The 25,436-nt window shown below is 38.5% G+C and overlaps 1 protein-coding gene across 3 annotated transcripts in view; it reads left to right on the top strand.

The window, feature by feature from the left end:
• Positions 1–25,436, top strand: part of LOC120794181 (protocadherin-15-like) — a 258,482-nt gene that overhangs the window by 31,915 nt on the left and 201,131 nt on the right. Inside the window, exons 4-5 of one of the 3 annotated variants that reach the window (XM_040134961.1) lie at positions 24,591–24,823; positions 24,909–25,279. The exons of 1 other annotated variant lie outside the window; for it this stretch is intronic. The gene's annotated coding sequence lies outside the window, so the exon portion shown is untranslated. Of the gene's footprint in view, positions 1–24,590; positions 25,280–25,436 lie in introns of all 3 variants that reach the window. One more of the 3 variants, XM_040134962.1, reaches the window with a different exon arrangement.

Genomic DNA, 25,436 nt, shown 5'->3' with positions numbered 1-25,436 from the left:
ACCAGGATGTGCACACAGTTAGTGCACAGTAACATAGTGTGGTGACATCTATTTTTTTTTTTTTTTTTTTAATTATTTATTAATTTTTTAAAGTATTTTGGTCATTTCACTCCTTTTTATTAGATTGTTGACAGTAGAGAGAGGAAACAAGGGGAAAGAAATGGAGAATGACATGCAACAAAGGGGACGCTGCGGGTTCACGGTCAGCGCCTTAAACCCTGAGGCCAACGGTGAGCCCGATTATGGTAACATCTTTTTCAGTGTTAAGAGAAAGGATTAGATTCTAGGTACTACATTCTAAGGTACTAATAAGGTACAGTACTGTTCTCTGACTGCGATTAATAGCAAATCCCAAACTTGGAAGGAACGAGAGCCAGGAGACAGACAGGAAGAGAGCGTGACAACTGCGCACAATAACTGTAAAAAAACTGTACGCTGATGAAAAATACTTCAAAAACAGAGTCCTGTGGTGCAAAAATAGAAATGATTTAATTCACACCCAAATACAAAGCCAACAATCAAAAGAAATTAAGCAAAATAAATAAATAGATGTGACATCCTCAAAGTAGTGAACGGAACAAAAAAACAACTGTCCTTTACACTCTGAACAAGAAAAGAAGAAAAGTTTGTCAGGGTCACATGTTTATTTACAAATGAGGGAACAAGCAGAACAAAGACGGTTTGTTTCACATCAGCACTGGTGGGTACAAATGGACCTAGTATAACAGACCAAGACCTATTATCATAAAGAGAAATAGAAAAAACAGAAAAGAGATCCACAAGGTAGCAAGCTTTTCCAAAGTAAATTACATTACTTTCTAAGCTGTTTTTCCCTGAAAGATGATTATAAGCTCAGTGTCACCAGGAAAATGGAAAAACGCCACACATGCTGCACAAATATTGGGTAATATTCTCTACAGTAATAAGTGCTTGTGTAGCCATTTAAAGATAGACCATTGTAAAACCAACAACATATCACTGTCAAAACTCATTGAAATTAATTATAATACTTATGGTACTCGTGTTTTTAAAAAATAGGAACACATTTCACATGAAACCTGCTTGTTCCTTTTTAGTGTAAGCTGCCCCCTCTCACTTTACTGGGGATAAATCAATTATTTTACCACAGCCTTTCGCTCGTTCCACGATCTGTCATTGTGAGAAACTGTGAAAGCTCTAGGTCCATTTGCACTCCAAGAACAGCACCCTTTTACTATTTGGTGTTACACATTAATCTTCTTTAGTGTTACTGTGGTCACAAAATGGCTAAAAATCAATACGGCAGAAATCCAAAAGAGCCTACTGGCAATCAGCCACCAAGTCTCGATGCTTTATTCGCACTTAGACATTATTACCTTGAAAAAAGAAATGAACGCACATCAGAGTATCTTGAATGTTTATATCTCTTTGTGTACTTGATGCTTTTTTGACCTTCTACCTCTAGTGACTGGTAGCGTACACTGTACACTTTGTAGTTGTGCACATTTTTATGAAAACAAATTTCTTCTCTGATAAGACTGAGGCACAACCAGTCAGTTCAACTGTTTGAGTGTGCGCCTGCTGGAGAACCACTTACCTAACCTGGATATGGCTAACACTGCTGTTTTAAAGCTTTAAAGCAGTTGCTTGACATTTTGAGAAATACTTTTTATTTTCTCCCTGAGAGTTGAATGAAAAAAAAAATTGATACCACTCTCACAAATGTACGTCAAATGTGAAGCTATAGCCAGCAGCCAGTTAGTTTAGCTTAGCATAAAGACTGGAAACAACTCTGTCCGGCAGCAACAAAATCCTCCTACCAGCACCTTAAGGCTCACTAACGAACGTGCTATATCCATGTTTAATCCAAAAAAAAAAAAAGAAATGTGAAGCCAGGCTAGATATCTTCCCTTTTCCATTATTCATGCTAAGATAAGCTAATATTTAATGGACAGAAACTGGAGTGGTATTGAACTCTCAGGAAGAAGGCAAATAAACATATTTTCTAAAAGTGTTGAACTGTTGCATCAAGCGATCACACCGGTGTTTTTATAGGTTTTAGCTGATTAACTGTAAAGTGTCCTGTCCATTTTCCAAAACATTTTTATGTTGAACTCCTACAGTAACATCCCAGATTTCCAATCATTTCATGCAGAGAGTTGAAACCTGCCCTTCAATAAGCATATTTAGCCACAATAAGCAAATTTAGATGTTATGAAAATTATATAATGGATTCCTTTGTTTTTACTACATTCAGAAGTTTGTTGTATACATCCAGCCTTGAATCACATCAGCAAGTAGAGTTTTTAAGCCGTCTCTGCTCTCATGATGCACCGTGACCACTGTGGGAGACTTTAACTTTGGCAAGAACAAAATAAAGACAACAAATTGTTTACTGTGGTGGATTACCTCAGGCATCTACATTGTATACAAAAAAATTTGAAGGCTGGAATCACGGGGAATGTAGGGAAAATAACTTTGTATTTGGCTTTGGAAAAAGATCATCAGTCATTTCTAATAAACAGAATTTTTATTTTGGTGAAACAGTCCTTTACTAGTAATTTGCGCAAAGTCAAATATATATTCAATATATTAATGCTCCTGAAGATGGTCTCAGTGTTTATGGTAATTACACTAATGGCTCACAATCAATGTGCAATGATTTATTAATGTCGAAATGATGCACATGGCGTGTTTCATACCACTGATGTTAAACATTCCCAGCTCCCTTGAACTCCTTGAACAAGATATCGAATCCACACCCCTCGTCAGCTGACCATGACCTCTGACCCTCACAGAGGGGAAAAAAAAAAAATTCCCCAAGGCGATTAAAGCAAATACAATTGCATATGCAGTACACATACATACACACAAATGGACAAACCCTAGATGTGGAAACATTCAGAAAATGTACAAGTAAAGTAGCAGGACCAGACATAAAATAAAGCTCTAATGGATAAATTATACTGTATGTAGACAGCCGGACTGACTGACAGCCACTGTAATTCTGTTTTTTGTGTTCATCACACACAACAAATTGCTCCGCTGTGGGGATTAAAGTTTTCTAATGAAATCTAATAACGAACTCTGACAAAAAAATGCAGCCTGTTCCTGCTGTATTTTTGACCAAAAAGGCAAACATTATTTGTGTTTCCATGTTTTACATACTTTTTAAACAAACGATGGCAGCATGTGTATTTTGACTAAACTCTCAGTGGTGGTTCACATGTATATTTGTGCATGTGTATGTTTGTAGTATCCCTGCGGTTTGTTTTCCTCGGTGTTTGTGCTTGTTGAGAGGGATGTTGTTTGTGATAATGTGTGTAGTCACAGCATGAGGTTGTACAGCAGGCAAACACATACAGCCAGAGGAGACAAATTGGGATTAACACACACAAACACACAAGTCCTATAAAGAAACCAAAACAGAAATACAAATAACAAAATGCAGAAATACAAATGGCAAACAACAAATACATACAGCAACAAATAGTCATCAGTTCCTCTGTCGTCACTGGTTTGCTGCCAAAAGTTGTTCTTGTTCCAGGCAAGAGGCAGAGAGATGAGCACCCCAGATTAATCACCTCTAGTAAAAACAAACACATGCCCTGTGGATGGGGGTATTGCCATTCTGTTTCTGCACACATTTTGCAAGTATTTCCTTTAATTTGTGTCAGGTAATTAGTTTAATTTGGGGAATGGCAGTTATCAGAATTATCATTTGAAACCGCTTTAATTATTTGTCCACCGATTATAATTTCGGAGTCAGCATAATAAAACTAATAAAACCATTTCTCTCGGTGATCAAAGTGTCTATAATGCACAATTTAGCTTTGGCAAAAAAAACAAAAAACAAAAACCTGAGCTCAGGTAGAACAAGCAGCAAAGAATCGTGATTGAAAGTGATTGAAATTAAGTTCCAGAAAACCAAGGCAGCAACCTTTTATATGTAAAACATTTATTACACACACGCTAATACAGAACGACACAACAATAACACGACGACACGCAAACTACACACAAAATTTAAGTACCGTCAATGACTATATGGCTGTAGAACCGCAGTTTGGCAGGGAAAATATGCAACAGGTGAGCAAACCAAAATCTGACTGTCACTGGAAGTAGCTGGTAAGACAGTGGTCAATTTAGAATCACATTTGGATAGAAAAGCCATTTGTAATTTCTGAAGAGGAGTAGACAATGGCGGCAATGAGAAAACGGGGGCTTTGAAATATCTGGGGGAAAGTGTTTGAGTGTGAGGGAAAGTGTGTTTAGGCACACATTATGGTTACTTGGTTATGTCTGTCTAAAGTGATGTTGGATTCCCATTTCTTCTTAACCCCTTAACCAACGTCACACATAAAGTTGTCTCCATGTTCTGTCCAGAAATATCCTAAATTTGTCACCCGTCCGTATGTCTTAGATTTAAAAAACCACAGCATCTTTCTTTAAGAGCAGGTGACATATTTCTAAAATACCTCAGGTTATCTGAAGATAAATAGATCTGGAGTTTGAGTCCCTATTTTTGTGTCTGTTTTTGTGTGTATGTTTGTTTGTGGTCTCTCAATGCCATCTGTTAAATAATGAGGCACCTGTGAAGTCTGAAACACCAGTGCATGTTTGTCTGCTGAGGGCTATTGTAATCGCTGTCAGAGAGAATTAAGATTCACCACATCAACAACAACACGCACAGGTACACTCATATCCATACACGTGTTGATTGCAGTTTTACAAATCCCACAGAAATCAACAAGTAATAAATTCACACGTTGTTCTTTATCGTTGTGCTGGCTTGGCAACTAACCATCAGTAAGAGTACCGTAAGAGGTCACCAGACTCAAGTTATCCTTCACCTACTGTGCAACAAAGAGACATTACACAGACAATTGATACTTGATTGTTAACGGCAGTGCATGAGCATTGGTTCACTGGTCATCAAATGGAGAGCACTAAAAACTCAAAATGGTTTTTCCGGTGACGCAGTGGGAGCTACAGTCAATTTATGTTGGTTTGTAAGCTATCTTTTGGGACCCTGCAGAGTTTGTTTTTTTTCCCCTCACTTTGTCCATAATGAAGCACGCATCTCTTAATTTAAATTTGCTATAAACATAATGACAGCATTTTATTGGGAATCCTTCTGTTCCTGGTTTTGCCCGCCCTTGACCTAATGGTGCATTCTGTTTTAAAATCTCTGCTGTGAACCATCAGTTTGCTAGGATGATGCTTTACTTTAGGGGACACAAGGAATGGTAAGACAATCATGAAGTAATGTTTTCCAAATTAAGATTCAGTGCACCACTTGTAAGGACACAATGATAGCAACTAATGTGTGCATAACGGGGAAGTAACGATCAACTGTGTTTCATTTAGTCATTTTATTATTTTGCGAAATACGCTGCAGGCACTGCTTGCAGTGGAGCTTCAGAATTTAAAAGAGTGCAACTGCGTGCAACAAAAGCAGTTTATTTATCCATAGTTTGTGAAGTGGAACAATAACATAATATAGGAATGAACGGCAGAGAAGTAGATAATGCTGCAGGATTGGTGTGAGAGGTTACTATGGATGTTTTTAGCTGTTTTTCTGTCATTAAAAAATATCGAAACGTATTGCATTCACCATGAATTCTGTTCTGTGATTAAATTTTTTTCATCCACCTTTCAATCCTACTGGTGGTTTGATAAACAAAGGGTAGATGTTTGGTGGAGTACAACTTAAAATTGAACACCGACTTGCAATTAATACTAAAAAAAAAAAAGGGTGATCATGAGAAGGTGAAATAGGGTTTGGTTTTCTATTTTGGGTTCTGAAGGTCTAAACAAATGGAATTCTTTTACATACTGTCATCCTCAACAATATGAAATGTTAATGAAAATGTTAAATTAGTAAACGTTGTGTCAATAATTACTTCCGACATCTGTTGTTTTCATCATTCATCGCAGCAGAAGTCACGAGTAAATTATTTCATATGCTGCCCCTCCTTCTGCTCCCGCCTGTTTTTTTTTTTTTTTTTTTTCTTCCTGTCTCCCATGTTTGTGGGTATTACTATATACGCATAACACATAAAAACACACACACACACACACACACGCATCCCACACAAGAACATTCAAACACATAAACACACACAGCAGTGAAGTGGTGGTGCCATTGAAGCAGAAATGATGGCTGTTAATCACAGTAATTGTGTGTATGCGTGTGCAGACATGCATGTGTGTTATTGGTGCACATGAGTGTGCACGTGTCATCGTGTGCAATTTAATTGTGTATGTGTGTCTAGTGTATATGTGTGTGTGTCTGTGTGTCACGGGTTCATGGCAAGGTCAGCAGCTCTTTTTGACACCAGACTTTTCAGTACCCATTTAAATGCAACTCTAATTATCACACTGATAATTACATACACACATTCATACAAAGAGAAGGACGTGGATGGACATGTGCACGTGAGTGCGCATATTTGTCTCTGTTCTAAGGTGATTCAACACACGAGACACAGATAGGAAGAGAGACACATTAATGCATCACAAGACGACTTGATGGATGTTTAGTGAGCGGCTTCATGTCGAAAAGACACATTTAACAGATCTGATGCGTCACAGCAACAGTCTAGAAGATGTTAACACTAGACTTACAGTATAATAATAATAATGGTAATAATATAGTATAAAATAGAACAAAACATTAGGTATCAACACCGATTTCTTCCAGGTCACGTTTAAACTAGCTGGTTTTATACCACTCCCACGCAAAATACTTGTTTTGGATTTGCCGGAAAATTACATTACACATCAAAAATAGGCTGCTCATAATTTTCTGCACCATTAAAGTTTTCTATTGGGGAAAAAAATAACATAATGATTATAATATGTTAAGGATGCGCTCAGATTTTTCTGAGCCTATCCTCCAAATACAAGACTCAGATGCCATATGTACTTTTGAGAGATATTAGTCGCCGCCTTAATCCGTCCTTTCCATACTGACTGTGAAGCAATACTTACCTAGAGCATACGTAGTAATTGAAGCATCTCACCGGCAGTAGGAGGTCGACAGAATGGAGCAGACAGAAGACGAGACTGGCACCAGACCAGCTCTGCAGTGTCGGGTACATCCTTCTAGACAGGCTGCCCTGAAAGAAGCACTGGCAGCTGCCAGTCCTGCTCTCTCTGTGCTCCATACTGTCAAAACAGCTGGCTGCTTGATTGGCTGTATTAGCTGAATAAGAAGATGGGGAGGTGATGCTGAGGAATTTAGCGGAATTTAACTGATTGCAGGATCCAGCACAATCATTTTTCAGCTTTTTTTTTCTCTCTTTCTCTGTATCTGTAACGAGAAAATCTACTGCTGCTCCTGCTGCATTCCTTCCTCCAGAGGGAAACTGGAGCTTGGATTTAGTATCCCCTCCTGAGCAGTTCTGAAAGTTTGGTTCAGGTTCTCATCCCCAAAGCAGGTGGGGAACAGTTGAAACAAAAGCAAAGCCCCCAGCAATGGCTACATGTTGGGTTACAGGTTGTTAAGCTGCTGTAGTGGAAAAGGTTTAAATGTAAAAAACGGGACAAACCTTTGAAACAGTCCTTGTCAAAAATAAAACCAAAATTAATATAAGGTCAATATAGAGAGGAGGATTAATTACCAATACCTTAGTATAACTCTTTAAATGGACATACAATATGATATTTATGGTGTGTTAGGATGTGTCAAAACACATGTGAAGCATGTGTTTTGTGTCTTTCATTTGGTCTTGGCACTATATCCATCATGTCTGCTATAGGCTCCCTTTCTGCCTGCCATTCAACTCAGGCTGTAGTCAACCAAAGAAAATCTCGGTCTTGCAATCTCGCTGTGGGGGGAAAAAAAAAAAAAAAACTGCATGTCATCTCTAAATTAACTAAATCAGCCACAGTGCAATGAGTGCATTCTACCTGGTAGCCTTATTAGCCTAAATGAATATACATTAACCTGGAAAGCTAGTATTTGCAGTATATTAAATCATTTTAACCTAATTATTTTATATTGAAATGATAACAGACTCAGAGCCGACTAGCGTGTACCTGCACATATTCATATGATTTCCGAAAATAGAAATATATCAACTAGTGATCCTAGCATAAGAACTATTGAGGAATATACACTCAGAGTCTTAAGTGTTAAACAGGAAAGTTGACGGAGCATCCAAATGCAGACAAGTTAGCCTACTGTTTTTAGATGACATGGCATGTGGTTGTTGACCTGTGATATGCAAACTGCTGCAAGGTTTAGACACCACTCTAACTAAATGCAGCCAAACTGACGACTTCTTTGACATAGTGTCAAGGGGTTTGGAGCAGGCTCCAAGTTAACGTTCAGTAAACATTTATAAACATTAAATAAGTTAGACCTAGCAGTCTGAGTTCAAAGTTGTGAAAACGGGGTTTTTTTCACAACCATCCCCCCATCGCTACCGCAGTAAATAATGGATTAATCCTGGAAGGCTATTGATGTAGCGCTTTTCTCCTATGAAATTAACACAACCGATTGTACAACCAATGAGAATTTGGTTGGATGAGAGCATATCAACATACCAGTTGCCTGGGAGACTACAGCCCTACAATTCACAGGTCTGTTGGTTTCAATCATAGGGACCAAGAACATGTAATCGACCCGTTTCCCCTGGTTACTGAATGTGTCAGGATGAGTGTGTTCTCATGACGACCATATGAGTTTTTGTTCCCGTGGTGATATGAAACTTATTCAAGTTCTTTGATTTCCCAAAGGGCCAGAAGACAAGAGAGGCAGAGTGGGGCAAAAAAAGATACTGTAAAGGAGGGAAGAAGAGGTGAGACATTGAGGGGGAAAAAAAAAAAAAGAACTATGGAGTGGTATAGACAGATGTATCAAGAAAAATAGATTTTGAAAGGAATGGCGTGAAAAGGTAGAGAGAGCCTAGTAAAAAAAAAAAAAAAAAAAAAAGTGCAGAGATGACTACTGGCATAGCTGGAGGATAAAAACAGATTGTTGTTTTTCTGGCTTTCAGGATCAGTGAATTGAACAGTCCTGCAGCTATTCTAAGTTTTTTGCCAAGTTTTATTACAACACAATCTGTTCATCCATCCATCCATCTATCTATCCAACCATCCATCTGCCTGTTTCCCCCCCCCCCCCATGTTTTTTTTTTTTTTTTTTTTTACTTTCTTGCTTGTGTTTCTTCTCTTCTTCCAAAACAGAGACCCAGGGAGCAGATTTAGATTGTTGTTTTTTTTTTTTTAGGTTTTCAGGCTCAGTGACTTGAACAGGCCTGCAGCAATCTGCTTTTTATCACCAAGAATTAAATTCATACCTTGTTTGTTTGGCCTTTATCCCCTTCTTTTAGAGAAAGAACTGAAAATCTTTGAAATTTCAATGTTTGCAAAAATTTGAAATTATTTCTAAATATATACAGGAAAAAAGGTAACAAAAACATAAATATTAGTTCTTTCTTTTATCAGAGAGCCATATGTTCCTCAAGCCAAATCCGCGCAAAATAGTATTTGATATGAATTACAATCCTTGGCTTAGTGCTGTAATTCTGGTCAGGCGTACACGCGTTTGAACTACAACCATGTTCCTTCCGTCAGTGTTGGCTAACACAGAGCGTGTTTGTTTATATCAGCAAATACTGGCTTACGTCTGCAAATAGACATCTTGAGAGAGTCAGTGAAAAGGGTGGGAGTGATAGAGAGTAGAGAGGAAGAATGAAAGACAAAAGAGAGACGGAGGGAGACTGAATATTTATATCTGAATAAAGGTAAGTAAAATCTTGTATGTGTTGAGCTTTAATCTAGTAAAGCCATAATTATCAGAAATCGCAGTCAAATGGATGCTGTACTACAGTAGTTTCTGCAGTTGTTTAAAGATCCTACAGATGTTTTTAATTATTCAGGCTGATTAGACCTCTGCTCAGGTTGAAGCCTCCTCAGTCCTGGGAAGAGATATAATTAGGCAAAATACATGCACTGGTATTGGTTATGCTGTCCTACAGAGTTTCTTGTATAAGTGCTGTAGAACCTCCCGGAATTAATCAAGCCCAGAAGCCAGCACACGCCGTCATTCAATCTCAGAGCTGTGGTTGCGGTAGTCACTTCAGTAAGACGTCAGTACAAGTTTTAAACATAGTGTATAGGCTGTATTAATATTGCAGTCAACCACCAGAGCATCCACTGTCACATTTGTAAAGTTGTTCCACTGCATGGTTTTTGTTTTTGTCATTCAAGCAGCTGTCAAAACACTAACCTCCACATTTTTACATTTTTCAGGTTTCATTGGACTCCATTAATAAAAATAGAGATACAAATTTACTAACTAAAAATATTACAGATTTCAGCTTCAAGTGACACGTCTGGACATGTACAACCGCTTTGCACTCAGTGGTCCAATCACATACTATACCACATTATTTTCGTGTTAATATGTAAAGAGACCACTGAGAGCCTGCAAGAGCAAGTATAAATTAATACTGGGAGGGTGAGGTGGAATATGATCACTGAGAAGCAGGTAGAAACTGGAGGCCCTCCATGTCTGAATGTGACTAGTTTGTTTTTCTCCACTGGCAGTTTAAGTTTACATGCTTCCTCTAAATCATAATTTGATTTGAACAATTTAGGCATACATATAACTTTGATAATTCATTCTTCAGGTGCTTCGTTTCTTGTTTTAAAAAAAAAAAGAAAAAAAAAGGGGGACCTAAATTGGATTGATTTTACTCAAACACATCTCTGTGCCAGTCCTGGTTAAACACTCCAGAAGCTATTTGGAGTTTGTTATGCAGATTCCCTCTTCACATTTCTCATTTGCACAAACAACAGATTCTAAATGAGGCTTAAAGCAAACTAAACCTCTGCCGAAGGCTGTCTTTTGCCAGGTAATCTCCAGTGCATGTGCGTATGTGTGTGTCAAATATCAAGTATGAGTATATAATTCATCGCAAACACACTGATAATTAGGCTGGTACGCACACAAACACACACACACACGCACACCTAATACAGGCTGATTGGAAGTGTGCTATTGTATACATCCAAAGACTCTTGTGCACCTGCTACTCAAGGCAATGAGAACACATACACACGCACACATTATCACATGCACACACATACAGAATACAAGGTACAGGATGCAAATGAGTGACAGTGTTGACATGCATCACAACACATCCACACATACACACTTACACACACATATAATGGAGATTACCTGCCTCCAGGATTTTATTGCCAGTTGTTTTTGTTTGCAGACTCATTTCGAATGTTATTTTTATGAACTGGCCAAGTACAGTCAGAATTTGTCTGACTCAATGCCTCTATCTTGCTCAATTCAGTTTAGGTCAGTTTGATTCAATGTTTTTTGCTTGCATTAAAGTTAATATCAGTAGTAACAAAGCATCTTGGATAGAGGTGTTTTGTACAGGTTGTGTATGTAGCACATGAATACATATTGAATGGGCTGTTCGACGTTTTTTCCTTCATCTGGGTTTATGAATTTGAGCTGCTTAATAATCTGTTCAAGCTGCTGTGTGGACATTTGAGTTGGTCTGTTGATTACGTTAGTCCGTTTTTTACTTACCTGCTCATCATTTGCTGTGTCATGCTTAATACCAAATAATCTACTTTATAGTGCTGTTCTGTTATGTACACATTCATTTCAGTCTGTGTGAAAGTTTTCCTTGTCATTTAATTTTCATTCGAGACAATCAATTTCAATGACTTTAGTAAAAACAGATACATACTTCTTCACCTGTCTCTTTTTCAGGATTAGTATATTTTTAGATTTTTTTTTAATAGTGTGATCTTTAGCAAAACATCATTTTTGCATATTTGACATGTTTGAAACTGACTTGAGGCTTTGCTGTCTTGTCAGTATTGGTAGAAAATAGTTTGCTCTTCCCTTGATGAACCTTTTGAGAGACTGATTTTGTTTTTTTGGTTTCTCTGTGGCCTGACTGTCTTTTGGCGGACAGAAAAAAAAAGCACACGTCTGTTTGTTCATAATTTGTCCTTTCTGTCAAGTGATGACAGAAGCTTTTTAGAGATACCAAGAACAGTTAAAACAAACAGAGGAATCACTGTTAGGTTTAGCAAAGATGCACCAAAACACTCTAGGCGCAGAAAGAAATCAACTGCCACTCAAGGCCTTCCAGTTAATTTTTCGAGAAACTGTTTCTGGCCATAAAAACATTGTGGTGCATACTACCACTCAAAAAGTGTTTTAATTCTTTACATACTGTACATATTGACACGTGCCATTTGATGGATGTGGCAACAAAGTGTTGCCTGACAGCTTTCTAGGACCGGATCCCATGTACAGAATAACATGAGATCATCAGCAAGTGTGAGAATGAGGCTTCTGGAGCACACACTCAGGTGAACAAGCAACAAGCCAGCAAAGAAAAACCTGAAATCAGCAGTCGGAGATCATTGCAACCGAGAGACAGCATGGCCTGGGAGGGGGCCTGAACCGTCACATTTAAAATAAGGTTGGAAATGGATAGCATTTCATCAAATCCAACTTCAAAACTGCCTATCGACTCAGAACCCATTGGAATCCCTTATAGAATCTAATTAGGTTTGGCTTTCAATATATTCATAACTAACTAAGGCTATAAATAACTGAAACTCTTCTTGTTGGCTGAGCAGGCAGAAACGAGTTTTGAGTGGCAACCTAATTAATGTTCACAACTTGTGGCCACTTACAACCTCAGAAAATGAGACAAGCAGCAGAAGATATGACATTTTGTTTGAATATGTATCTCACAAATTGAAATAACAGTGTTGCCTGCTTATTAATACATCTTTTTTTTTTTATAAAGCTACTTTCTCTAAATACTGGAGTTCCTGATTAAGAAATATGAAGTTGATAAGCTTAAAATCTTCATATGATATGCATGAAAGCTTTACTGGGAGGTTCTCCTGGCGATGTTTGTTATTTTAACCAGCGAAAGCTAAAAATGAGAAGCCTGTTTCCTAAGCCTTTTCTGTGTTGCTTTTTGTTAGTAATGATAAAAAATAAAAAAAACGGGAGAGATTCAACTTTCAATAAGAGATTTTGTATTCAATACCTGAATTATGCAAATTCAGGTATTTTGCTAACCAGGAATCAGATCCAAAGTAGAACTAATTATTTGAAGTCAACTGAATTGTGGAAATGAGCCCAGTGGACAGTTAACTGGATGCCGGGGTTTAAAAACTGTCCTTAAGCATTTTGAGAAATACCCTTTAGCGAGACGAGAGGATCGTTACCACTCTTATGCTTGTATGGCAAATATATGGCTGGGGCCAGCAGTCAATTAGCTTAGCTTATCATAAAGACTGGAAGCAGCTAGCCTGGTAAAAGTGGTATTTATCTTTATCCTGTCATCTGACTCTCGGTAAGAAAGTGAAAAATTTTATTTCCAAAAATGCTACAACTTTTAGTTTAAAAGTCTTGTTTCGAACTCCAGAAATCTTCATTCTCGAAGAACGCCCCAAACAAGCAGTTTTTAATTTTTTGGATTCAATAATTAAATCTACAGAGAAAGATTCAGGTTGCAAAAGAAGCCCAGCTGTAGGAGCTTTTAAACACCTTCATTTTAGTTATGCAGAGGAAGCAACCATAGAAAGACACAGTACACTTCTACACTTGTACGTATAGGTTACCTTTGCAAGATAAGGAGTTGCATCCGAGCGCTTAGTGTCTGTCTTCTCTTTCAAAAATCAATATGTAAGTGTTAAGAGAGGTATAAGAGGCCAGGTGCAAGGCGCTCTATGGCTGTTTTTTTTTTTTCTCTCTTCACTCTCTTGCGCACACCTCCATTTTCCGTTTCTCCTCTCTGCTGTCTCCATCATGGATCATTATATGCTCCCTCTAGAAGATAATTATGGGTGAAAAGACATGAGTGACAAATTATTTTACACATGACACCTTCGTAGACAGTCAAACCCACATGCACATGTAGACAGTCCGACTGTGGTTAAATAATTATGAGGCGACATTAGAGCGTAGAGTTGGCTCAGATCAATAAGTAAACACGGTATGACCTTCACACGCACACACGAAACTGCTTCACAGTACGTTTTCCCACCTGGGTATTCCCATCACATGAAAGGCAATTTGAGGATCTTAATAGTTAATACCCCATGCTGTGAACGCCACACGGATTTGTGCTCTATCCCCTGTCCTCCACTCCCACTAAACTACTCACTGTACCTCCTGCCACCCATCCATTACCTAGCTCAGAGGTGCTATGTGAGGCATTTAGAAATCAATAAATCATTACCACATTCATTTTGAGTAATTACGATAATTAGTCTGAATGAACAAGAACATCAGCGAAACGGACTGGCAGCTCTTCAAGTTGCACATTTTGGCGTTCAGAGCCCATTGCAGTGTTGCCTTACAGGTAAAAAGGGACAATCATAGGTTTTGCATATTTACTCCTTTTGATTGCATCATTCATCTGCGCTTGACTTGTAACTACAATATTTCCTACTGCACTTAAAGGAATCACAATAGCTGGAATATCAAGTGGTATCATTATGCTGCTGGACATTGATTTCAGCAGAACTGACACTTGTTCCCCTCATGTCACATTGAATGCTTCGAAATAACTGGATCAATTTTTGACGTGGTCACATCTGCCTGCGGGTGCATAATTAATTTATTTAATTATCTATATTTACTGCTGATTTGTTTTGCCACTTTCCCATGTTCATTTATTAGTTAAAGTCAGTTATAATTAATGCCGAACGTAATGAGTCTGTCATAGTCACCCTGGGTTCATGCAAGACAGAATGTACCAAAGTAAAGTAGACAAGGTGAGGAAGATGGATCAGTGACGCACTTATTTATTTATTTTTTTAAATTTTCTGGAAAAACAAACAGCAAAACTGAATAAAAAAAAAAAAGTAAATACGAAGGCACATTTATGATTTTCGATAAACTATTTACATAGGTGGAAATATTGGCAACTTCTGGAAAAGTGTTTAATTTCTAACGTTTGAACAAAAACTTGTCACTAATTATAAAGCATTGTAGCTTTAGTTTAATAAATAAAATGCGTCCATGGAGCGAGTTGTGATGTTAGGGTCATATATCTGTTTCATTCTTTACTCCTAGTGTACCACCGCATGCCAGAGATCTCAGGCTCTAATCCCTTGTGAGTAAATTTAGCGACAAACCGGTCACAGTTTTATCACACATTACTGGCTCATTTTTTTGTTTTGTTTACACCACTGGCGACACAGTCGGCATCCAGCCCCTGTTTGTGTGTGGATCTGATTGAGAGGGGAAGTGAGAACCACAGAGGAGGGTTTGTGGGCTGTCTGTCTATATTAAAAGTTTCCCACAGAAAGGGACTGTTTTTAATTGTGTCTGGAGGGTGTGTTTGTTTTGCATTTGCTGACCTCCCTCAGTGCATGCAGATGGTGCCTTGAACAACTGGGGCATCACATCAGCCTCCTTGGCTGGATTTCTGTTTATCTTTACAATGTGTGTTTAAGCTTAAATATGTATCTACCAGGGTTATTTAGATAGATACACAGAATCCTGATCCCAAGAGCATCCAGCACCTTCAGGATGAATTGGATAACCGCCTGAGAGACAGGGTTTATGGCCCAACAACAGTAACTGACCCCTCAGGTACTGATGTTGGGCAAATTTTCAGTGTATTACGACAGATCCTGTGTCCTGTAGTTAAAGTTTTGATATGAACAGTATTTGCATATTCATAGATTCTGAGTTTTACGATGAGGGAGAATTGCTAGATGTAATTAACATTTTTTTTAGAAAAGCCACATTAGACACTAATAATTTCAAGCAGAGTATATTTTATATGTCTCGAAACATTATCTTTGAACAAAAAATGCAGAAAAAAAACATTGATCCCACCTTCTGAAATGTAAATATTTCCTGGTTTTCTTTGTCTCGTATGACTTTAAACTGAATATATACAGGATACCAGTGTGAATATATCAACTTGGGCTTTGGGAAACTGTGATAGCCATTTTCCATTTATTCCTGATATTTTATAGGCCAAAAAGTTATCCGATTTAGCGAGAAAATAATCAGGTTTTGCAGCCTTAATATAGATTGTTCTGTGCCATGCACAGTCACACGTCAGACTATGTTTCACACACACATATTTTTACACTCAGTCTATCTTTGCTCAAAACGTACTTGCTTACTCCTGCACAAACTCAAATTATTCTCCTTCTTAGACTAAATAATGTTACTTGTACTGTATATAGGCTTTCTCATTCTCAGTGTGACTATGAAAGTGTGTTAAAGTGTGTGGGGGTGTGTGTGTGTGTGTGCAGGTGACTGTGTGTGGTGGTGGTATGCGCCTGAGTCTGCGGTTAATAATTGAAAAATGTCCTCAGGGCTCGGTAAAGCAATGTGATTTACCGTGTTCCTGAGAGGACAGAACATTGATGTAAAATAGCATTCAGAGAAACAACGCCAAGATAGAAAACACCAACAACTACAAATGTACAAGATAAGGCTGCTTTCTTTATACTGAATTGGACAGGGTTCACCTGTATCAGTTCTTCTAATGCATACGCATTTTTTTTTATAGTAGATGGATAAAATATAGATGGAATATTGAAATATGCATAAATAGATATTAATTATTTTCCTCTATGAGATCTCTGTCTATGATTCCTAGAGCTTGGAGGCCAACATACTGTACCGGGTATTGCAAAAGAATCCCTCCTCAGCTGATGAATATGTCGGCCGTAATTTGTTCATTTTTAAAGCATTACTTTTTAAAGTGCTCCTATGCCTGTGGCTCAGTTCAGTTGGTCCAGATGAAGAATATTAAAAATATATACAATGTTGCCTTTCTAGTTGTGGTCTGATTTGTTTTCACGCTGGCCTATTTAAAAATTAACCGAGAGCTATGGGCATGAAGTCATTTGAGTGACAGGTAACGCACTGATTAAACAGTTTTGGCAACTGTCAACCTGCATCATTGGCTCTACATGGATCCACATGGGGAAATCAAATTTTAGCTGACAGACAATTTCCCTTACTGTTGGTAAGAAAGAGCTCAAATAATTGATTAAGAGCGTTATTGGCCCAGACCGCCACTGGATCCTTGTCTATCATATCCAGCGGTGGAGTGTCACTAAGTGCATTTACTCAAGTACTACAAATTTGAGATACTTGTACTTTACTTCAGTATTTCAATTTCATACCACTTTATATGTTTACTCCACTAAAATTCAGTATTGTACTTTTTGCTCCACTACACATGAAGTTTACATGTGAAGATTTTACATACAAAGCATATGAAGAGCTTATAAAGTATGATGCATTGCTATAGAGTAATACATATATGTATGTATATATATGTATTTGTATGTGTATATGTATATTTGTATGTTTATGTATATATGTATATGTATGTATATATGTGTGTATATATAATATATATATATATTAGATAAGAGAGATAGATATATAGATACGTATAAATGTACGTACAACCGTGTGTGTGTGTGTGTGTGTGTGTGTGTGTGTGTGTGTGTGTGTGTGTGTGTGTAAATGTGTCTATATCTCCCCAATTCCACTTAGAAGCGGACTGAGACCTGGACCAAAAGTTCAATCAATGGCTTTAAAACAAGCCCACACAAACCGAATCAACCAGAGCAGACAGATGAGGTGTGGAGGCACTCTTGGCTACTTTATTTTATGGACTCACTTTCTTACATTCATTACTTTTTTCCTGTGTGCCTACCATGGCATGCCTAGCATGGCACACAGGCGCTATTTATCTATCCTGGTCACATTGCAGATTTCTTATTGCTGGCGCTGAATGTCTCCTATCTCATGTTAGTTGACCAGTCTTCCATAAGGTTGGTGCATTTTTATTCTTATTTTTTCTTTAGACTCCTTTCAACCAACATCTCCGTGGGTCATGTGTGTAGAATAGGTAACCCTGGTCCGTGGTATCATTTGTCCCCAAAGGCGGCAGTCACAAGTTGCAACACATTGTAACAAAAGTGGGTCTTGTTGCTGATATGTCAAATAAATGCTCAGGAGAATATGTTGCCTGAAGCAAGCTGTCATGACAAAATGGAATGTGTCATGATTAAAAAAACTGGTCCATAACAAATCAAATTGCTGTCACAAACAAACAAGTCAAGAAGTAATGAACTGAATTTATGTGCAACCTATCATTCATTTTTCTTTTACAGCAAACAAGTTGTCAAAAATCTTTCTTTTGTCGGAACTCTTTGTCAGTGCTACAGCATTATGATGTGAAACTGCAACAGCTAGAATAATGTACAATTTACGGTAGTTAATGCATGTGTAGCATCACTGGGGCAATTCTGTCTTACCATTATCCAGTGGATAATTAACAGGTGCCCTTTTCTTCAAAAGTTCACAGCACAAAACAAGGTTTGTCTTTATTCAGTAGCTCTAGAGCTTTTTTTTTTTTAATCTGTCTTTATTTTGTATTATTTTACTCCAGGTTTGTCACTTAAACACCCACAACTTCTGTCACCATGTCTGACAGATAAATTACATTTTCATGCTGGCTTAAAGTCACAGATGATGGCATCGGTGACTTAACGGGCCGTGCACCACACAATCATGATGTTGCGGGTTTAATTCAGCTTATGGACTATGTCACACATCATCCACATCTCTTATTTGTCCAGTTTCTGTGTGCAGTGATAAAGCAACAATGGAAAATGAATAAATAAACGCTGATAGAAACAAAAGAATCTCCTTCCTTTCCATTTACAAGAGATGGTGAAAAAAGAGGTGCAGAAAAAAAAAGAATGAGAAGGAATTAATTTCCCTTGTCTCTTCTTCTGAAAAGCCACCTATGCTTAGGTGATGACCCAATGAGGCTTGAAGGTAAAGATCCTTTGAAAAATTCCTTTAATTACCATCCGGTCAAAGTATTAAGACCATGCACCCCTGCACAGTAAGTGTCAGAAATTTCCCCTAACAACATGAAACGGCATACAGTAAGAACTTTGTAGTAGTAACTCATATAGCAAGAGAAAGTCAGGGAGAAACTTTGAATGTTGTCTGTACTTTTCTGCCTCTGACTATTCATTTTGTGATACTTGTTTTCTGCAATAATTTATCAAAGGGAAATTGCCTGTGTATGCAAATGGACCATGCGGTTAATATGGTGTAAATGTACCTGTATTCTCATTTCCACATGCACGTGCATGAAAACCCATTGATAAATGCCGCATTCCCGGATGATCTTACAGATTTTTGCGCTTTCCTCTCCACACTGAGGCATGATGCAGTAAAATGCAAAATACCTTAAGACAGGGAAATGGCTAAAACCACAAAATATAAAGCTTAGACTGCAGTTTTGCCAGTAGCCTGTTCTATGCATAATTGCTTTGAAATATGGCCGAATTATCCCTTTAACTGGGAAACTATTTAATGCCCTGTCGTCGGCTAAGTGTATGTGGCGTGAGTGTGAGTATGATGTTACAGTACAGTGTGTGCATGCTAATGCATAAATGTGCTTGTGTGCCTGTTTGTGTGACTGAGTGTATGAATTATTTACCAGTAATATCTCATAAGAAGCATATTATACAGACTGCACAAGACAAAGCCCTCCTGAACCCCATCACTGACTATAATCATAGCCCTCAGCTGCACGGAGGGAGAGGGAGAGGGAGAGAGAGCTGCAGAGAAGAAAATAAAAGTGTCAAAATAGAGGGGAAAAGGGAGGAAAGAATAATTTCTCCTCACTCTGAGGTCCGTTTTGTTTCTCCTTTTCTTATAACCCACTTGCTTGTCTGTCTCCCCTTCTTTTCAACTTCTTTTTGTATCACTCATTTTTAATGTGATTCCATATGTTAAATAGTTGATTTACATCTTTCTCTCAATTAGTACCAAAGTGGCTGGTTGCCAGTTCGGGCACCACATTGGAAAGTCACCTTTTTAATGTTGCCAGAAAAAGGAAATGTCTTTCTGTCTCTATCTGTCTCTGTGTGTCTGCCCAACTATCTGTCTTCATCTTTCATGGCATCTGACTATCTCCCTGACAGCTGAGTAATGAGTGTTTCACAGGTCACATCATCACTTATCATCCATAGATGATGACAAACTGGCCGCCCACTAACAGCTGATCTGCCTGACTGACCCCCTTACTCCAGCAATCAATCAATTAGGGTAATTTCCATTGATCTGATCAGCATTACGGTCCACATGTCAGTTAATGGTGCGAGGCTGTGTGTAAAATGCTTTTCCTTTTCATCTGAGGAACACTTTAGAGCGGCATTTTTTTTTTTTTCGATCTTTTAAAATTTATGCAATAAGCTGGTTGCAGCTGCTCCCGCAGTACCCTCTCTTGCCCCTTTCACCTTCTGTTCCAATCTTCACTGCTATTTCGCTTTACTCTTTTCCTGCTGCTTCTTCTATGTGATGACTAATGTTAGGTGGTACAGGAGTCTAGCCATCACTCACTGTCCCTCTGTACCTCTTACAAAACATACTAGCCCCACGCCTATGATTGATATCTTGTCTATGGCCACTCCTTCACTCCGGCCATCAGTCAACCATGAGGCCTGTTTTCATCAGTCCAATCAACAATGATCGACTGCTTCAGCAGTGGCGTGCCGTCCGGACAAGCAAGGCAAGCACTGCCTGACCAGTTTAAAACTGAAATATGATACCGAAGTGGAAGCGGGATCTCTCCTTTCATCTCAGAACAGGGTTCTGTACCATAAATCATGTGATATTGTCTGTTTGCATTCATTTTGTAATTTACTGCCACGCCCCCTTTTGAGGGCGTGGCTGGCGCATGTTAAGCATAGGGGCAAGCAACATTTTTTAGACGTTTGCACATGCGTATTGTGGATAATCCCGGGATCTTTGAGGGGTGACTAGCTATAGCCACAAGTGTGCTTGTCAAGCTGCCCTTGACTCAGCTTCTACTTCAACAGTCTTTTTTTCCTATGCGTTAAGAGGCAGCAGTAGCAAGTAAACAAGCAAATTACTCTGTGATTTATCATCTCAAATCAGCATAAGTTGTCCGACTTTTCACCTTGGTCAACATGTGTGACGACGAGGAGTTAGTGTGTATTGTGCAGCAGTTTAACTCCTTTTAGCAGGGAAAGATTTCACAGACATATTTATTCAGTTTACATATGTACAGTTAATCATGTCTAATAATACCCAAGCCTTTTAATTCTGTTCTGCTTTTTAGTTATCACATTAATGTTTTGCTCCCCGTTAATCAAGGTGTAGGATTTTCTGCGCAAGATCTTCAGTATGTTTTGAGAAGTTTGAGTCAACATATTGAGGCAGGAAAATACAGGATTCTGCTTTGTGTCATTGTCAGTTAATACATATTTGGAAGATTACCATAGAAGTGATTTAAAAAAAAAAAAAAAATCCTCTTTATTGCACATTTGATATGTTTGCTCTAAGTTCAAAGGAATAATTCTAATCTCTCTTCAAACAGGAAGGAGAGCAGAAAGGTGAAGATGTCCAGGCAGAGTGCAGCAAGATGCAGGAGAGAAACTTTCAGCTGAAGAAAGACAGGCAGCAAAGGCGAGGGAGTGGGGGTCGGTTAGTTAGCCCTGGTAATATAGTAAAGTATTTTAAATAAAAATGTAATTAAAATCCTATCAAAACCCTGCTTCACAAAGAAATACACACCCAGACAAGCAATACAGGGGTTAGATTTCTCCGTTTTATTTTTAGCATTGTCAAAAAAAGAAAAATCACTTTTCAAAGAGAAAAGGATTAAAACTAACCACTTAGTGTGAGAAGTGTAATGTTATCTCGAATAAAGTGTTTGGCTAGAGCTGATGGAATGTAAACATGCCCAAACCAAATAACTCAATCATTAGTACATCCACCCATTTGATTGTTTAACCATCAATCCATCTATCCAAACAAAAATGTCTCTATGAAACTGTCTAATGCGTGGTAAAGTGCCTTTGAGGAAAATAAATAGGAAAAAGTGCAGATGGGAGGTTATCTTTCTTATCTTCTTTATCTTCCGAATCTGTTTAAGTCTGCCTAATGGGGTATTAATTTGGTCCAACCAAGATTCTGATGAGAATGATCCCCAATTAACCTATTTAACTCAAGTTTGGAGGAAGAGAGGACATCTTTCAATGTTTTGAAGGTTTTCCTGGAGTGATCTTAATTTAAATTAAAAGTGTTCTTTGACAAAAATATTTACTTTTCTACCTCAGACCAACCATCAGAGAGAAATTAACTCTAATTATTACATAATAAAATTAAACAAAAACCCAAAAGACAAAATAAAAAACAACTGAGATTATCAGGTTTATTTTAATAACGTAGTAATAATGTATAAGACTTTATCTTACAAAACAAGTCATTGTTGATGTTTGTAAATCATAAAAGTACAGTCTGTGTGAGTATGATTCATTTCTTAGCTTCAAAGTCAGCAAATATCAGCAAAAGCTGATATCTGGGAGTTACTCTCCAGACAACTTACATTTGGTGAAATTCTACCCCAGACACTCTTATCAACATGTAACCCATCATTCATCACTGACAACAAGAAAGCATTGCGTTTGTTTCTAGAAATTGCTTCCTTTTTCCTTTGAGGAAATAACTTTGATAACTAGGAGCAGGTTCAGGAGTAAGTAGTGCTCAAATTGATGCTGTCAGCAGGAACCAAATAGTTTCCTGTTGGAAGTGAATCTTCAGTTTTTATTTAAAAACATTTTGTTTCATGAGCAATACCACAGAGTATGGACCCCACATTTATCTATCTGTCTGCCAGTCTGTTTGTCTGTTTGCTGTATCCGTCTGTGTTTCTGTCTGTCCCTCTCTGTGCCTGCCAGTTTAGCTGTGTGTCTGTCATGCAGCGCAGCTTAGGTTTGAGCAGGGGGATTAGAACCTGCAACCATTTCTTCTTCTTTAATAGGATTTGACAGAGAGGGGCCAGTTTCACTCTTCGAAGTGTGTGTGTGTGTGTGTGTGTGTGTGTGTGTGTGTGTGTGTGTGTGTGTGTGTGTGTGTGTGTGTGTGTCTGTGTGTCTGTGTGTCTGTGTGTCTGTGTGTCTGTGTGCGCGCGCGTCTTTGTGTTCACCAGAGACTCAGTAGTGCCATGGTCACGCCCCAGTCACAGAGTCACATATAATGTCAAGTCTGAGGCCGTCAATGTCCTAATCCCTCTACAGCACACAGAGTTTATCCCACGCGCGTGCGTGCGTGCGTGCGTGCGTTCCCGTGCTTGATAGCTCCTGTGTGTCATGTCTAGGAGTTTCCATGTCATAATCCCCATGGGATAAACTCTGTGTGTGTGTGTGTGTGTGTGTGTGTGTGTGTGTGTGTGTGTGTGTGTGTGTGTGTGTGTGTGTGTGTGTGTGTGTGTGTGTGTGTGTGTGTGTGTGTGTGTGTGTGTGTGTGTGTGTGTGTGTGTGTGTGTGTGTGGCAAGGAGGGGAAAAGAGGGTCTGAGACAGACTCAAGTTCAGTCCTCATAGGATATCCTCTAAGAACATCAAGTGGCAAAGACTAGATATAGTAGTTGTGTGTGTGGCAGTGCAATTGGGTGTGCCCACTCCCACTTCATGAAAGAATTTGTCTCGTTTGACAACCCTTCATTCTGAACTACTTTCATCCAGTGGTAGAAAGTAACTGAGTCCACAAATTCAAGTGCTATACCTAAGTTCAATTTTCAGTTACTTTCCTTGAGTATTTCTAGTTTATGTTACTTTGTTTTTACTCCACAGCATGTATCTGTTAGCTGAAGTTACTGACTACTTTACAGATTAAGACTGTACATTAAAAAAAAAAAAAAACAAACATGATAAACTTTTAAAAAGACACTGTTAAAGATCAAACCAGTGGCTCCCAACTGTTTTGGCTTGTGACCTCTTACAGAAAAAATGCAGCCTCTGGTTGGGGGTTTTGTCACATGTCTATGAGTTGTAAGCAGTCGCACCAAAGACAGTTCCCCTCTAAACTTCTCAGTGCTTTTATTTATACATCCAATATTTTCCAAAAAGCAAAGATTAAGGAAAAGAACCCAAAAATTATTACTTTGTATTTTCTTCTTTCCCATTAATCATCTCACAACCCCTAAAATTTATCTTGTGACCCATTAGAGGTGGCTGACCCCTAGGCTGGGAACCACCGAACTAAGATACCAAACTGTGTATAAGGTAGTTAAAACTATCTCCACTTCAAGCAGCAAACATTGATGCATCAGTATTAACAATCTAGTAATTTTACATACAATGAAATATCAGTCAAAGGGGATATTTTATTACAGAATGAGCAATTTTACTTTTGATACTATAAGTACTTTTTGCTGCTGCTGTACTTTTACATTAGCAGGAATTTGAATGAAGGACTTTTACTTGTATTTGAGTATTTTACATTTTTGTATTGTTATTCTAACGTATGTAAAGGTTATTCCACCACTGCTTTCATCAGTGTTATCACACGCTTTTGTTTTCTGCTCATTTTTCCTTGGCCATCAAATAAATTTAACACATTTGAAATCAATTTTTTTTTTCAGCCTGTTGCAGTCGCACCTGCTTGTTTTCTTATTTTTCCAACTTTTTAGCTTTCTTCTTTTTTTCATACTTGTATACATTTTTTGAGCGTGAAATTACTTTTTCAACAACTTGTCAGTATGCTGTCATTCAGCAACGCTGCTGTTGTGCAGCAACTCCACGATCGCATTGTTTACACCAGGGACCAGCTGATTGCGCTGAAGCCGGCCGGCACTGCGACCACAACAACGGACATCCCCACAGAAATCGGGGGGAGGACACACAGAGGAGGCGGGGGAGGAACAAAGAGGCGAAGTAAGAAATTTGTGTCCAGGCCACAGAAACTGACGGAGAGGAGTGTGTCTTCCATCTGTCTTCATGGGCAACGTGAGATCATTTATAAGATGGATGAGCCAGTGGCCCTAGAGAGGAAAACTACACTAAACTAACGGAAAAATGTCCGTGAATGTAGTGTTATGTGTTTCACAGACACATGGCTACAGGAAGATGCTTTGGATCCAATCGTTACCGTTGATGGCTTTCAGACGGGTCAGGCGGACAGGAAAAGGAACATTATTGCAGCCCGGACACTGAACTGTAAGCCGTGGGGCTACGTCCATACTACATATCTAGAGCGTTCTCACACGCCCTCTTGGTTGTTCTTTACATCCACTCCGCCGCTAACCCGGGTACCGCGTGACATCTGCTCTGTTGCTGCCAGACTCCAGGCCATGATCTCCAGGGACTTCAGCTGGACAAGACTCTGCACAATTTCACTCTGTTGTGAACTGCACTACCAGAGGAGACAGGACCCTGGACCGGCTGTATGCTAACGTTAAAGAGGTCTGGCGATTCTACCTCACACATTACTTTCTGCACATTTGCATTTGTACTTTTTTCTATTTAATTAGTGTGTATTTATTATTATCACTATTTATAGTAGTTTTTACTTATTACTCAATATTGAAATTGTGACAAATCAATTTACCTTAAGGGATCA

The sequence above is a fragment of the Xiphias gladius genome, chromosome 9 (genome assembly GCF_016859285.1).
Source record: "Xiphias gladius isolate SHS-SW01 ecotype Sanya breed wild chromosome 9, ASM1685928v1, whole genome shotgun sequence".
NCBI lineage: Eukaryota > Metazoa > Chordata > Actinopteri > Istiophoriformes > Xiphiidae > Xiphias > Xiphias gladius.
This window is presented reverse-complemented; position numbering and strand designations above follow the sequence as displayed.